Source organism: Crocuta crocuta, unplaced genomic scaffold (genome assembly GCF_008692635.1).
Source record: "Crocuta crocuta isolate KB4526 unplaced genomic scaffold, BGI_CrCroc_1.0 scaffold186, whole genome shotgun sequence".
Classification (NCBI taxonomy): Eukaryota; Metazoa; Chordata; class Mammalia; order Carnivora; family Hyaenidae; genus Crocuta; species Crocuta crocuta.
Window position 1 is genome coordinate 9,909,108 of NW_027551569.1, and position 14,080 is coordinate 9,923,187.

A 14,080-nucleotide genomic window follows, 5' to 3' on the forward strand; every position below is an offset into this window, starting at 1 on the left:
CCCCCCATCACCACCACCACCACCACCAGCAGCCTCGGCTCCTTGAGGATCTGCCTTCTTCATGTTTGTGTTCTCAGCGCCTCCACAGGCTTGGTACATAGTAGGTATTAATGTCTATTGGGGGGAAATGAGCGTAGCAGTCTGTACGTGTTCTAATACTTTCCTTTCACCCTACCCTGTAGAATATGTATCTGTTGAGGCTTAGAATGTAAGTTTTTGCTCCACAGCCATATTTTTTACTCTATTTCTTAATCTGTGTGTTTCTGTTCACACAGAATGTGTCTGTTTTTCAATAGCTCTAGTCCTTCCTTTCTCCGTCTTTGNTTTGTTTTGTTTTTAATCATTGAGCTTTTCAGAGGCCTCCAAACCTACTTCAAAATGCTGCTAAGGATGAAGATGAAATCTTTTCACACCCTGTTTCTTCTTTTAATTGTAGAAACTTCTTTGGGGGGGGGGGTTAAATAGTGCCTAAATAAAATGGATACTGTGAAGGGAAGTTAAGCTTAAACTTTAGATTTCAAAAAGGATGAGTGAAAAATAGATTCCATGGTATGTAAATTGTATCTCAATAAAAAACACAAATCCCATCCCTACTTACATTAATATGAGAAAGTTATGATTTAATTCAATCCCACAGAACTAGAAAACCTAGGAAAGCACATGAAAACTAGGCAGTTAAGACTTTTTTAGGCCAAATGCAAGCTTAAATCCTAGGTTGATGCAAGTTTTTACATTAGAAACCTAAATGATACAGTGATTGACAAGCACTGGAGAAGTTCGGGAGACTAGGTTTGAGTTTTTCTGTGTCGCTAATAATTGAGTCTCCTTGAGAAGTTATTTAATCTCTCTAATTCTTCATCTGTAACATGAGGGAGTAGCTCAAATATGGGATTGTACAGCTTTAAAATTCTACAGCTCTTAGACCTATAAAAATGTCCAATAAATATTTTCCTTTTACATCAAAAAATAAGTAAATAGCAAATGAGTGTTTCATTTTTTAGATCTGTTTCACAAAGTTTAGCTAAGTGTTGACAAGTTGATTTTAAAGTTTCTCTTGCCTCAACTATAAAAACAACAAAAATATTAGCCATGTTACAGTAATTTCACAGGGAATCCATTGTTCATGATTTGTTTTTACACTAACTCAAAACAGATTCCTCATTATTTAATAAATATACTAACTCAAAACAAAGACCAAAACTGAATATATCCACACCCCCACCAAAATAACTAGGAGGAGGGAGAGAAAGAAAGGAAAAAGGAAGAAAGGAAGGGGAAAAGGAAGGGAGGGTAGGCTTTAAAATTACACACTGGTGTTTTTAATATAAGGTTTTTTTACAAAGAAACTCTGTAGGGGCACCTGGGTGGCTCAGTCGGTTAAGCGTCCGACTTCGGCTCAGGTCATGATCTCATGGCTCGTGGGTTCGAGCCCCACGTCGGGCTCTGTGCTGACAGCTAGCTCAGCGCCTGGAGCCTGCTTTGGGTACTGTATCTCCCTCTCTCTCTGACCCTCCCCTGTTCATGCTGCCTCTCTCAGAAATAAATAAAACACACACACAAAGAAACTCTATAATAGGGTATCACCCTCTATTCCACTGAGATGTTTTAAGGAGCCATCTTTCATAGCATAGTACACTATTGTAAATCAGTAGTTCATTTGCTCTGGCTCAACTTGTAACATAATTATGCCCTTAAAGGATATCTGCCTATCTCTATCCATCAGCACAGTACCATTTCAGCGCCACCTGTTTTTTGACTCCCAGATAGCCATTTGATACATTTGAAATTACTGACCCACGTGCCAGCCAAATCTATTAACTTCATTCAGTGCTTTTCAGGCTCAACAGTGGGTATTGGCCTCATATTAGGAAAGTAACTTCCCTAACCTTCAGACAGAGTAGAATAGGAGAAATTGTCCCAGGGATCTAAAACTGCACTCTCAAGGCCTCAGGCTACTATTCACCCATTACCGAGGACAGACTTTTCACTTGTGTTACTGAAGGAGCTAAAGGTGAAATCCACCAAAGCTATAGGTTCCAACTGCATGTTTTCTGGGTCTGGCACTCCCTATGTATCCTCCTTGGCCTTCTTGGGATTTCAAAGTAGCAGACAAGAGGCAACAGAAGAGTAAAAGGGGGACTAGAGAGTTTGCCAAATACAGATGACATCTCAACACCATCCCTCCCTACTCTCTCTGGGCTCTTCTACCCACCTCTGCCTAACTCCCTCCCACATACACACAAGGGATGTGTAACCTTTCCTAGTGCTGAGGAGAACATCTACTCATTTCCTGTTCCTCCCAATTCACTTCTTAGTTTGTTAGAACACATCCCCTCTGGTAATTCACTTCTACACAACAAAACACCCTAACATATCCAATATGGAATTAATTTTGACACAGAAGCCTACCAAGCAATCAATGTTGATCTTTTTTAATATTATAAACATCATTTCACATTTGCATGTTTTTCAGTTTAAGTCTGGTATAGCCATCCCATTATCAGTTCAGAATTTCCTGTTACTGACTATACGTCTACAGGGAATTGCTAACATATATTCAGAAAAATGACTCTTAACTATTAGAAAGGACCAAAGTGCCCCCCAAATCATCCAAAATTAAGTTCTGTCTAATGCTGTTTCAATTATAGGGTTTTATTGTTTTAGCCCTATGTGATATAACTTGATTTATCTGAATACTAGATTTCTTAGAACAGTTCAGTCTCCCATCTGCATGATAGTATTTATTACATGTTTAAATACCTACAACTTTACAATCAATTAGCATTGCTTAGCAAAGCTTGTACACTTCTTTGTCTACCTCCCCACTCTTCTAAAGGACTATTTCACACCTTCTCCCTGTCAGGCTTATTATAGCTAATGACCTTGCTGCTGCTTTCATTGATAAAAAAGAAGCAATCAGAAGGCACATACTCCCACCGTACCACTCTAGATAGCAAACCACCTGCACCTGTCTGTGAGGAAGTCTTCTGCCCTCCTGCCCTTGCGATGAACTCTCAATGCTCTAAGCTAAGACTAACCTCCCACCGCGTACTGGTCCCATCGCCTCTGACCCAGCAACGTGGATTCAGCAATTACCTCCTCTCTCCATTAGGAAATTCTCCTCTCCACTGAATCATTTCTAAGAGTGTATATGCATGCTGTAATATCTGCAATAGTAAAATAATTTTTAAATAAAAAATAATTAAGACATTTCCTAGATTCCATGTCTCCCTCCACCTTACCCCTGGAATCTTCAAAAATTTTGCCATGCTTGCTGTCTTTAGTTCCTCTCCTCCATTCTCTTGAATCCACTCTGGACAAGGAAACAGGTCTTCTCAGGGTCCTTAGTGACTGTCTTGTTGCTAAATCCAGCAGTCAGTTCTCACCCTCACCTCATGTGACCCCTCAGCAGCCGGGGAAATGTTGCTCACTCTCATCCTTGAAATACTTTCTTCATGTGGCTTTTAGGCTAAGAGTCTGTCTTGGTTCTTATTCTAGCTTTCTGGACTTCTCAGTCTTCAATTTCTAAACTCAGAAGTCCCCAGCTCTCTACAGATGTCTTCTTTTTGTGGTCTCTTATCATCCTGTGGTTATCTCGCCAATCTGATGACTTTAAGTGACATCTCTATTCTGACCACTCTCAAATTTACCTCTCTGATCTGGATGCCTCTCTGAAATCTAGACTCCTACATCTGTGAAAATTAATTAACAGGAAACCTCACTAATGTGGAGTCCAGAGGCTAGAAGAAGGAGCCCTACCAATCAACTTCATTACAGAAACAATTGTCAATTACAGACTCCCAACAGAAGTGTCAATTACACACCTCACCAGAAGAATCCTTAACAGGAAAGGATAATCAATTACAGGCCCCCAACAGGGAAAAGATGTATATTGCATCTCCTACAAGAAATCAACTATGTGGGACACCTGGGTGGCACAGTCAGTTAAGCGTCTGACTTTGGCTCAGATCATGATCTCATGGTTTATGAGTTTAAGCCCCACATCGGGCTCTGTGCTGACAGCTCAGAGCCTGTAGCCTGCTTTGGATTCTGTCTCCCTCTCTCTCTGCCCCTCCCCTGCCTGTGCATGTGCACACTCTATCTCCCTCTCTGTCTCTCCCAAAAATAAGCAGTAAAAAAAAAATATATATATATATAAAAAAAAGAAATCGACTACTCCTACAACTCAGCCAATGAGACACCATTATCATCCTGAACTCTTGCTTTTCTCCAATGGACTTCTCTTCATATTTTTTATTATTATTTTAATGTTTATTTATTTTTGAGAGATAGAGACAGACTGTGAGTGGGGAAAGGGCAGAGAGAGAGACACACACACAGAATCCAAAGCAGACTCCAGGCTGTCAGCACAGAGCTTGACTAAGGAGCTTGAACCCACAAACAGTAAGTCATGACCTGAGCCACAGTCGGACACTTAACCGACTGAGCCAGCCAGGCGCCCATGGACTTCCCTTCAAAACAAGGCCCCTTTGGCAGAAAAACAGACACATAGACCAATGGAATAGAATAGAGAACTCAGAATTGGACCCACAAATGTATGGCCAACTAATCTTTGACAAAGCAGGAAAGAGTATCCAATGGAAAAAAGACAGCCTCTTTAACAGATGGCTCTGGGAGAACTGGACAGCAACATGCAGAAGAATGAAACTAGATCACTTTCTCACACCATACACAAAAATAAACTCAAAATGGATAAAGGACCTGAATGTAAAACAGGAAACCATCAAAACCCTAGAAGAGAAAGCAGGAAACAACTTCCTTGACCTCAACCACAGCTATTTCTTATTTGACACATCCCCAAAGGCAAAGGAATCTAGCAAAAATGAACTATTGGGACCTCATCAAGATAAAAAGCTTCTGCACGGCAAAGGAAACAATCCATAAAACTAATAGGCAACTGATGAAATGGGAAAAGATAGTTGCAAATGACATATCAGATAAAGGGCTAGTATCCAAAATCTATCAGGAACTCACCAAACTCCACACCCGAAANCAAAAAAAAATAACAATAGAACTCCCCTAGGACCCAGCAATAGCACTGCTAGGAATTTACCCAAGGGATACAGGAGTGCTGATGCATAGGGGCACATGTACCCCAATGTTCATAGCAGCACTCTTAACAATAGCCAAAACATGGAAAGAGCCTAAGTGTTTATCAACTGATGAATGCATCAAGAAGATGTGGTTCATCTATACAATGGAATACTACATGGCAATGAGAAAGAATGAAATCTATCATGTGTAGCAACATGGATGGACCTTGAGGGTGTTATGCTGAGTGAAATAAGTCAGGCAGAGGACAGATACCATATGTTTTCACATATAGGTGGATTAGGAGGAACTTAATGGAGGACCATGGAGGAGAAGAAGGGGAAAAATAGTTGGGGAGAGGGAGGGAGGCAAACCATGAGAAACTCTTGAATACTGAGAACAAACTGAGGGCTGATGGGGGTGAGGGAGAGGGGAAGGGGCTGATGGGTATGGAGGAGGGCACTTGTTGGGATGAACACTGGGTGCTATATGGAAACCAACTTGACAATAAACTAAAAAACAAAACAAGTCTCCTTAACTTCCTCCTTCTTCTGCATAAAATACTGTCCTTCTTTGTTGGATTTGCCTGTGGTTTCACCATAGCCTGGGTGTCCCAAATGCAGTTCTCCGTTATTCCTGAATAAACCTATTTTGTTGGTAAAACAACTGATGGTTTTAAGGTTAACACATCCATCTCCTACTCAACATCTTCAACTGAATGTATAGTAGGTATCTCAGACTTCACCTGTGTAAAACTGAAAAGCTCTAGACGTTCCCCCCACCCCAAAAAAACCAGTTTCTTCCTACAATCTTCCCCACTTCATTAAGGGCACCCTTCCAGAGCTTCAGAGGTTTTTGTTCAGAGCAAAAGTCTGGGGCCATCCTTGACTTCTCTACTTCTCTCACGACACATATCCAGACCATTAGTGAATTCGGTTGGCACTTCCTTTAATGTACGTGTAAAATCCAATCACTTTCCTCCCACTGCAAGTCTCTGGTTCAAGCCTTTTGTCACTTGGATTATCACAATATTCTCCCTATAGGTATCCCTTTCTGATCCCTCTATTCCTGCCCTTTCCCCCCAATAATTTATTCTATGTACAGGACCCAGAGTGTGCAGCATAAGTAAGTCAGATCATATCACGTCCCTGCTCAAAAGCCTTCAGGCTTCTCATCTCACCCAGAGAAAAAGCCAATGTTCCCATTCTAGATCAGGGAAATATATTCTCTGACTCTCCTGTACAGCTCTGACTTCATCTCCTTCCTCTCCACCCCACACCCCTCCCCCTCAGCTACAGTGGTTTCCCTCTGTTCCCTTGAATACACCAGACACTCTCCTGCCACCAGGCTCCGCATTTGCTGTTCCCTCTTCCTGAAAAGCTCTTCTCCCAAATGTCTGTCTCATTCCCTGAGTTTCTTTAGGTGTCTGTTCAAAGGTCATGTTCGTCATTTGCCTGCCTGCGCCTGGTGCTCCTTCTTAATCATGTGTCATTTTCTAGGTCTCTCTCTCTCTCTCTCTCTCTCATTTGTAAGGTAAGATCCCCAAAACAGGAGTTTATGTCTGCCTTGTTCCTGCTGTACGGCCAGCACAGTGCCTGGCATGTATAGAGTGGGCCCTCAGTGCATGCTTGTTGAATAAGCAGGTAATGCTGTTTTAAAGACAAAGTAAAAAGACTTTCAGGGTACACTAGACAGACTAATTCCCCCTAAGATGTCTGTGTCCTAATATCTGGAACCTGTGAATAGGCCACCTTCCATGGCAAAAGGGATTTTGCAGATGTGAATAAAACCTGGAGATGGGGGGTCCATACCTTAGATTATCTGAATGGACCCAATGTAATCATAGGTTTCTCACAAGAAGGAGGTAGGAGGGTCAGAGTTAGAGCCACAGGAGATAAGACCATGGAAACAGGGTCAGACGGAGATGTGAAGACGCTACACCATTGGCTGTGGTGACGAAGGAAGAGGCCATGAGCCAAGGAAGGTAGGCAGCCTCTTGAAGTTGCTCAAGGTGAGGGAAAAAGACCCCACCCCCACCCCAGAGCCTTCAGAAGGATTCACAGTCCTGCCAACATCTTGACTGTAGCTCAGTGAAACCCATTTGGGGCTTCTGACCTCCAGAACCGCAAGATTAACAAATGTGTATTGTTTTGAACCGCTGAATTTGGGGTAATTTGTTACAGCAATAAAAGGGAAACTACTACACAGAGTTGACTTAGTGTGTGAACTCTCTGAAGGCAGGACATGTGTCTTGCTCATACTTAAATCCCTACTGCCCCACACGACTCCTAACACAAGCAAGGCACTCAATGAACATTTGTGGAAGGAAGGAATGAAGTTCAGCAGCAGAGCAGAATCAAAGCTTCCATTCTGATGGAATGGTGAAATTACTTACCTGGCTTCACCTTACCTCAGAAAGGGAAGAAAGCATCTCTATCTTTTAGGGAGCCTCCTTGAGCTTTTTGAGTCACAAAGATATAGGGGCAAAGGGTAGGGAGACAACCCCAGGCTTAGGCACCAAAATGGGCTACAGAGAACAAAGACCAGTCACAAAGGGCCTTGTGGGATATGTTAAGGAGCTTGGCCTTTTTTCTGTAGGCAATAGGGAGCCATTAAAAGATTTTCAGCAAGGCAGAGACAGATTCAAATTTCCATGTAGGAGGCATAGCACACATAGAAATCAATGGGTCAGAGAAGAGGTCAGAACTAAAGTCACAAATGTAGGAGGCAGTAGCTTATAATTGCTGATGTACTGGATTTAGATAATATTTTTTAAATTTTTTTAAATTTTTTTTTTTTTTGAGAGACAGTGCATGAGTAGGAGAGTGGCAGAGAGGGAGAGACAGAGACAGAGACAGAATCTGAAGCAGGCTCCAGGCTCTGAGCTGTCAGCACAGAGCCCGATGCAGGGCCTGAATCCACAAACCACGAGATCATGACCTGAGCCAAAGTCAAATGCTCAACTGACTGAGCCACCCAGTTGCCCCTAGATAACATTTTTTTAATGTTTATTTATTTTTGAGAGACAGACAGACTGACAGAATGTGAGTGGGGGAGGGGCAGAGAGAGAGGGAGACTCAGAATCCGAAGGAGGTTCTAGGCTCTGAGCTGTCAGCACAGAGCCCAACACGGGGCTCAAACTCATGAGCCAAGCAGTGAGATAATAACCTGAGTTGAAGTCAGATTCTTAACCCACTGAGCCGCCCAGATGCCCCAGATAACATTTTAATTAAAAGCACCCTCACAAATTTTCTCCCCTTCTAATAGATACGTTCTTTTGAAACATGCTCTGTTGAGCTGTTCATGCCATTCCTGATTTGCTGATGATTTTCTTGCTAACATGGGTTCAATAAAAATCCTAAAAGGATTGACAGTTCTGGCTCACCAACCCTTTTGACCTTTTTCTACCTTAGCATCAGCACATACTACCCCAGCTATAATTTTTTAAAAGAAATTTATCTTCTCTGAGCTATTTCAAAATTTTTTATTCATCCTTCCAATGGTATCTCCTTTCAGGAAGCTCTCTGCACTGCTTAAAATAATGTGAACATTCTCTCAGCAGCTGGAAATTTCCTTCCAACGAACCCTGTCTCTTTATTCCTTTCATCAGATTTCATGATTGAGAATATGACAAGAAGGAAGGTGGGGAAAAAAGGTCTCTCTCCACTCCCTTGTCTTTTTAAATCCCTAGAAATGAAAAGAGGCTTGCTCATGACTTGGAAGTGGTGGGCTGAGGCCTCCCAGAACCATCTGCCTCCTTCCATTGCCAGCCAGAGCCAAGGCGACATTCACAAGAACCCAAGAGCTGAGGGAGCTCCCGAGTTGCACCTGCCCCGTGGGATCCAAGGAGAGCGGGGTCAGATTCTGCATAAGTCACACACTGCGTGTTCATATGCAATTAGGAAACATACGTAATTGAGGTGTCTGCTTGTGGACACGGCAAAGAGCATGACGGGCATTTTAAAGCAATCACAGCCTGTATTTGAGGCAAAGAGGAAAGAATGAATAGTTCAAATATGTTTAGGATCTTAAAACAGCTCATCACTCACTCTGAATTTTACACATCACTTTTCAGAGATGAAGTTTCTAAATGTCTCTTTCCATTTCATCTGACCTTAATGTTTGAGGGGTAGTGATGAGTACACTTACTCAGGTGTGAGAAATAGCCAAGGCCACCACATGTAATTTTTTACTTATGCTGCAGATACTCAGCCAGTAGAGTGGAGGAAAATCTACTAGAATTTGGATTCTGGCTTGGATTTCCAGATGCTAACTCAACCAGATCAATTCTAACTTTAATAAGATGATTGATGTTTAATTTTTCTGGATTTCTATTTCTTTACACACGAGAGGACGAAGTGCCCATTCTTTTAGACTAAACGTTTGTATGTCGCCATGTTAGCCTCTTTCAAGTGTCTATATGCTCCTGGTCAAGAATCTGAGGTCTGGACTTTTGTTCCTGAGTGAGCAAAAGATTCCTGAACCTCCCTATCTTCTATCTTCTCCCTAGAACCTCCCTAAAATCTATCTCCTCTGAGCCATTTCAAATGTTTTTTCTCCGAGACCTTTGCATTGGTCTCACCCTTCCAACTATGGTCTTTGCTTTTCTCTGGCCTCTCCTGCCTCCTACCCATCCCCCACTCCACAGCCCCACCCCAGAAGTCAAAGGCCACCCCAACTCATGCTGGAAGGTTGGAGACGGGTGGAGACTCTGAACAACCCCGCAGCCTCATCTTGTTGTGCTGGGTGCCACTAGAGTGGAGGTCATTCTCACTTGTGGCATGGCCAGCCTGTGCCAGCTGCTCTGCTTGGCAATGGGACCCAGACCTGCTGCTCCCAGCTGCTCCCACCTCTTAGAACATCCAGTGCCTCGTCCGTGGGCTGCTGGGTGGTTATGCTTTCTTTGTTCCACTCCTCCTCTGAGACAGCCTAAATCAAAGTCCCTGCCAAGTAACTGGGGATGACTTGAAGACGCAGGATTGGTCTATAGAATCCATTCAAATCCTCCAAGCTGGGACTGATATTAGGGGAGCAAAAATGAAAGTGTCATGCCTACTGGTCTTCACCTGAAGGCATTTCCACATGGTGGAGTCAGAGGGACCTGGCCTCACACCCCACCTCTACCTCCACACTGTCCATGACTTTGGAAACAGTTACTTACCTCTCTAAGCCTTGGTTTTCTTGCCTTTATTTTATTTTATTTTGTAACGTTTATTTATTTTTGAGAGAGAGAGAGAGAGAGGGAAGGACAGAGAGTGAGCAGGGAAGACAGAGAGGGAGACACAGAACCTGAAGCAGGATCCAGGCTCTGAGCTTGTGAGCACAGAGCCCTTTGCGGGGCTCGAACTCAAGAACTGCAAGATCATGACGTGGACAGACGTTGGACGCTTAACTGACTGAGCCACCCAGATGCCCCAGTTTTCTTGCCTTTAAAGTGGGAATAATATTCATGATTGTTTATTTACTTATTTAGTGTTTGTTTATTTTTGAGAGAGAGCAAGTGGGAAAGAGGCAGAGAGAGAGAGGCAAACAGAGGATCCAGAGCAGGCTTTGTGCCTACAGCAGGGAGACCGACACGGGGCTCAAACCCACCGACCATGAGGTCATGACCTGAGCCGAAGTCAGACACTTAACCAACTGAGCCACCCAGGTGCCCCACATGATTGTTTTTTTAAACACATGGTTGTTTTGAGGATTAAATGAGATAACATGCATTTTTTGAGTGGCTTAATCTTTTTATTTTTATTTATTTTTTAAATATAATTTATTGTCAAATTGGTGTCCCTACAACACCCAGTGCTCATCCCAACATGTGCCCTCCTCGATGCTCATCACTCACTTTCCTCTTTCCCCCACCCCCATCAACCCTCAGTTTGTTCTCATTATTTGAGAGTCTCTTGTGGTTTGCCTTCCTCCCTCTCTGTAACTTTTTTCCCCTTCTTCTCCCCCACTGTCTTCTGTTAAGTCTCTCAAGATCCTCATATGAGTGAAAACATATGGTATCTGTCTTTCTTTGACTGACTTATTTCACTTAACATAATACCCTCCAGTTCCATCCACGTTGCTACACATGGCCAGATTTCATTCTTTCTCATTGCCATGTAGTATTCCATTGTATATATAAACCACGTCGTCTTGATCCATTCATCAGCTGATGGACATTTAGGCTCTTTCCATGATTTGGCTATTGTTCAAAGTGCTGCTATGAACATTGGGGTACATGTGGCCCTATGCATCAGCACTCCTGACATTTTTATCCCGTGGGTAAATTTCTAGCAGTGCTATTGCTGGGTCATAGAGGAGTTCCATTTTAATCCTTTGAGGGACCTCCACACTGTTTTCCAGAGGGCCTGCACCAGTTTGCATTCCCACCAACAGTGTAAGAGGATGCCCATTTCTCCACATCCTCGCCAGCATCTATAGTTTCCTGATTTGTTCATTTTAGCCACTCTGACCAGCGTGAGGTGGTATCTCAGTGTGGTTTTTATTTGTAGTTCCCTAATGATGAGGGAAATACAAATTTCCCTGAGTATCGTTTCATGTGTCTGTTGGCCATCTGGATGTCCTCTTTGGAGAAGTGTCTGTTCATGTCTTCTGCCCATGTCTTCACTGGATTATTTGTTTTTCAGGTGTGGAGTTTGGTGAGTTCCTTATAGATTTGGGGTACTAGCCCTTTATCTGATATGTCATTTGCAACTATCTTTTCCCATTCTGTCAGCTGCCTTTTAGTTTTATGGACTGTTTCCTTTGCTGTACAGAAGCTTTTTATCTTGATGAGGTCCCAATAGTTCATTTTTGCTCTTGATTCCCTTGCCTTTGGGGATGTGTCAAGTAAGAAATGGCTGTGGTTGAGGTCAAAGAGGTTGTTTCCTGCTTTCTCTTCTAGGGTTTTGATGGTTTCCTGTCTCACATTCAGGTTCTTCATCCATTTTGAGTTTATTTTTGTGTATGGTGTGAGAAAGTGATCTAGTTTCATTCTTCTGCATGTTGCTGTCCAGTTCTCCCAGCACCATCTGTTAGAGAGGCTGTCTTTTTTCCACTGGAACTCTTTCCTGCTTTGTCAAAGATTAGTTGGTCATACAACTGTGGGTCCAGTTCTGGGTTCTCTATTCTATTACTTTGGTCTGTATGTCTGTTTTGGGGCCAATACCATACTGTCTTGATGACTACAGCTTTGAGGCAGAAGCTAAAATCTGGGATTGTGATGCCTCCCATTTTGGTTTTCTTCTTCAATATTACTTCGGCTATTCAGGGTCTTTTGTGGCTCCATACAAATTTTAGGATCTTTTGTTCTAGCTTTGAGAAGAATGCCGGTGCAATTTTGATTGGGATTGCATGATAACATGCATTTTTTAAAGATTTTATTTTTAAGTAATCTCTATACCAATGTGGAACTCAAACTCACAACCCCAAGATCAAGACTCTCATACTGTACCGACTGAGCCAGGTGCCCTGAGATCACACACATTTTCTTAGATTCTGTGGGTTGGTTACCTAAAAGCCATGCACAACCCCCTTTACCCTCTTTGCCTTCCATGTCATTCCAGAATTCAAAAAGCCTTCAGAATGAGCTTATATAAAACAAGGAATCTTCAGAAAACCCTGAGCTCCAAAAGATACCACGAAATACAGTAAAATACAAATGCAGAAATGTAGAAATACAGTGTCTGCCAAGCTCTTTCCATCATTCTTGTGCTGCATCTCCTGCTACTCATTCTCTCTGCACAATGGTTTCCTTGGCTCTTTTTGGTCCACATAAGGAAAATACCTCCCAGATTCATTCCAAACTCAAACATCTCCCAAGTTTGCAAAAAACACACAGAGAGAAGGACCTGACCAATCAGCTGCCCACCTCTAGACCAAACAACTATGACCAGGAGTCTGGGTCCATGTTGCATAAAATGGCATGAAAGACCCATGACAAAACTGTGGGGGTGACAGTTCTCAGGAAGAGAAATAGCAGACCACACACACACACACATACACACACACACACACACAAGGGTGGAGGAGTTATGTGACAGGTATAAGAGTAGGCTTTGTCCCTTAAGGAAATTATCATACACATAGTTGGGGAGAAGACAGAAATATTAAGTCCTCAATTAAGTTTCTATTGATTTTGATGCCAAAGGGGATAATGTAAGGGGAAAAAAGCCTAAACAATCAATAGTGGTGGAGAAATCTTGTGCGTTTTCAGATCCAATCAATAAGGCCCTGCAGCTCTCTCTGCAAGGTATCTGCTCTTTGGGACTTCCTGCCCTTACACAGCTCTAGGCCTCACCCTTCCTTCTGTCTTGAAAGACAAGATGTAAAAACACTTATTCAAAATAGAGGATGGCTAGGGGCCAGGTTTTATCAAACAGGGGAACCGTTTAAAGTGGGATCTTTCCACCCTGGGCAGGAATTAATGGAATTAAGCCATGAAGGGGGATTTACTATAGTGTACACATGAAAGAGGTTATAAAAGAGGATAAAACAGGATTAGTGGCATACTTAGAATTTATGGAAAAGAGATCAAGAAGTTAGCGATGGCTCCATGAAGCCAGTGGATCTGGCTGTGTGGTGAAGATGAAGGGAGGTGGGGCATTCCTGGAGGGAGAAACTGTGAGCAAAAGAACTGAGGTCAGGGGCGCCTGGGTGGCTCAGTGGGTTAAGTATCTGACTTCGACTCAGGTCATGATCTCCTGTTTCATGAGTTTGAGCCCCACACTGGGCTCTGTGCTGACAGCTCAGAGCCTGGAGCCTGCTTCAGATTCTGTGACTTCTCTCTCTCTCTGCCCCTCCCCTGCTCGTACTCTGTCTCTCTCTCTCTCAAAAATAAATGAATATTAAAAAAAAAAAAAAGAACTGAGGTCAGAGTGAATGTGGCATATCTGTGGAAAATCGCATGCAATAGGACAGCACTCCCTAACTGTGGGATGCCCAGTAAAAGTACCCACTGTGCCTGTTAAATGTAGATTCCTGGGCCCCTGGTACAGAGATTCGGGCATAGTTGGTCTGGAGAGGGTCCTGGGATTAGACAAGTTTA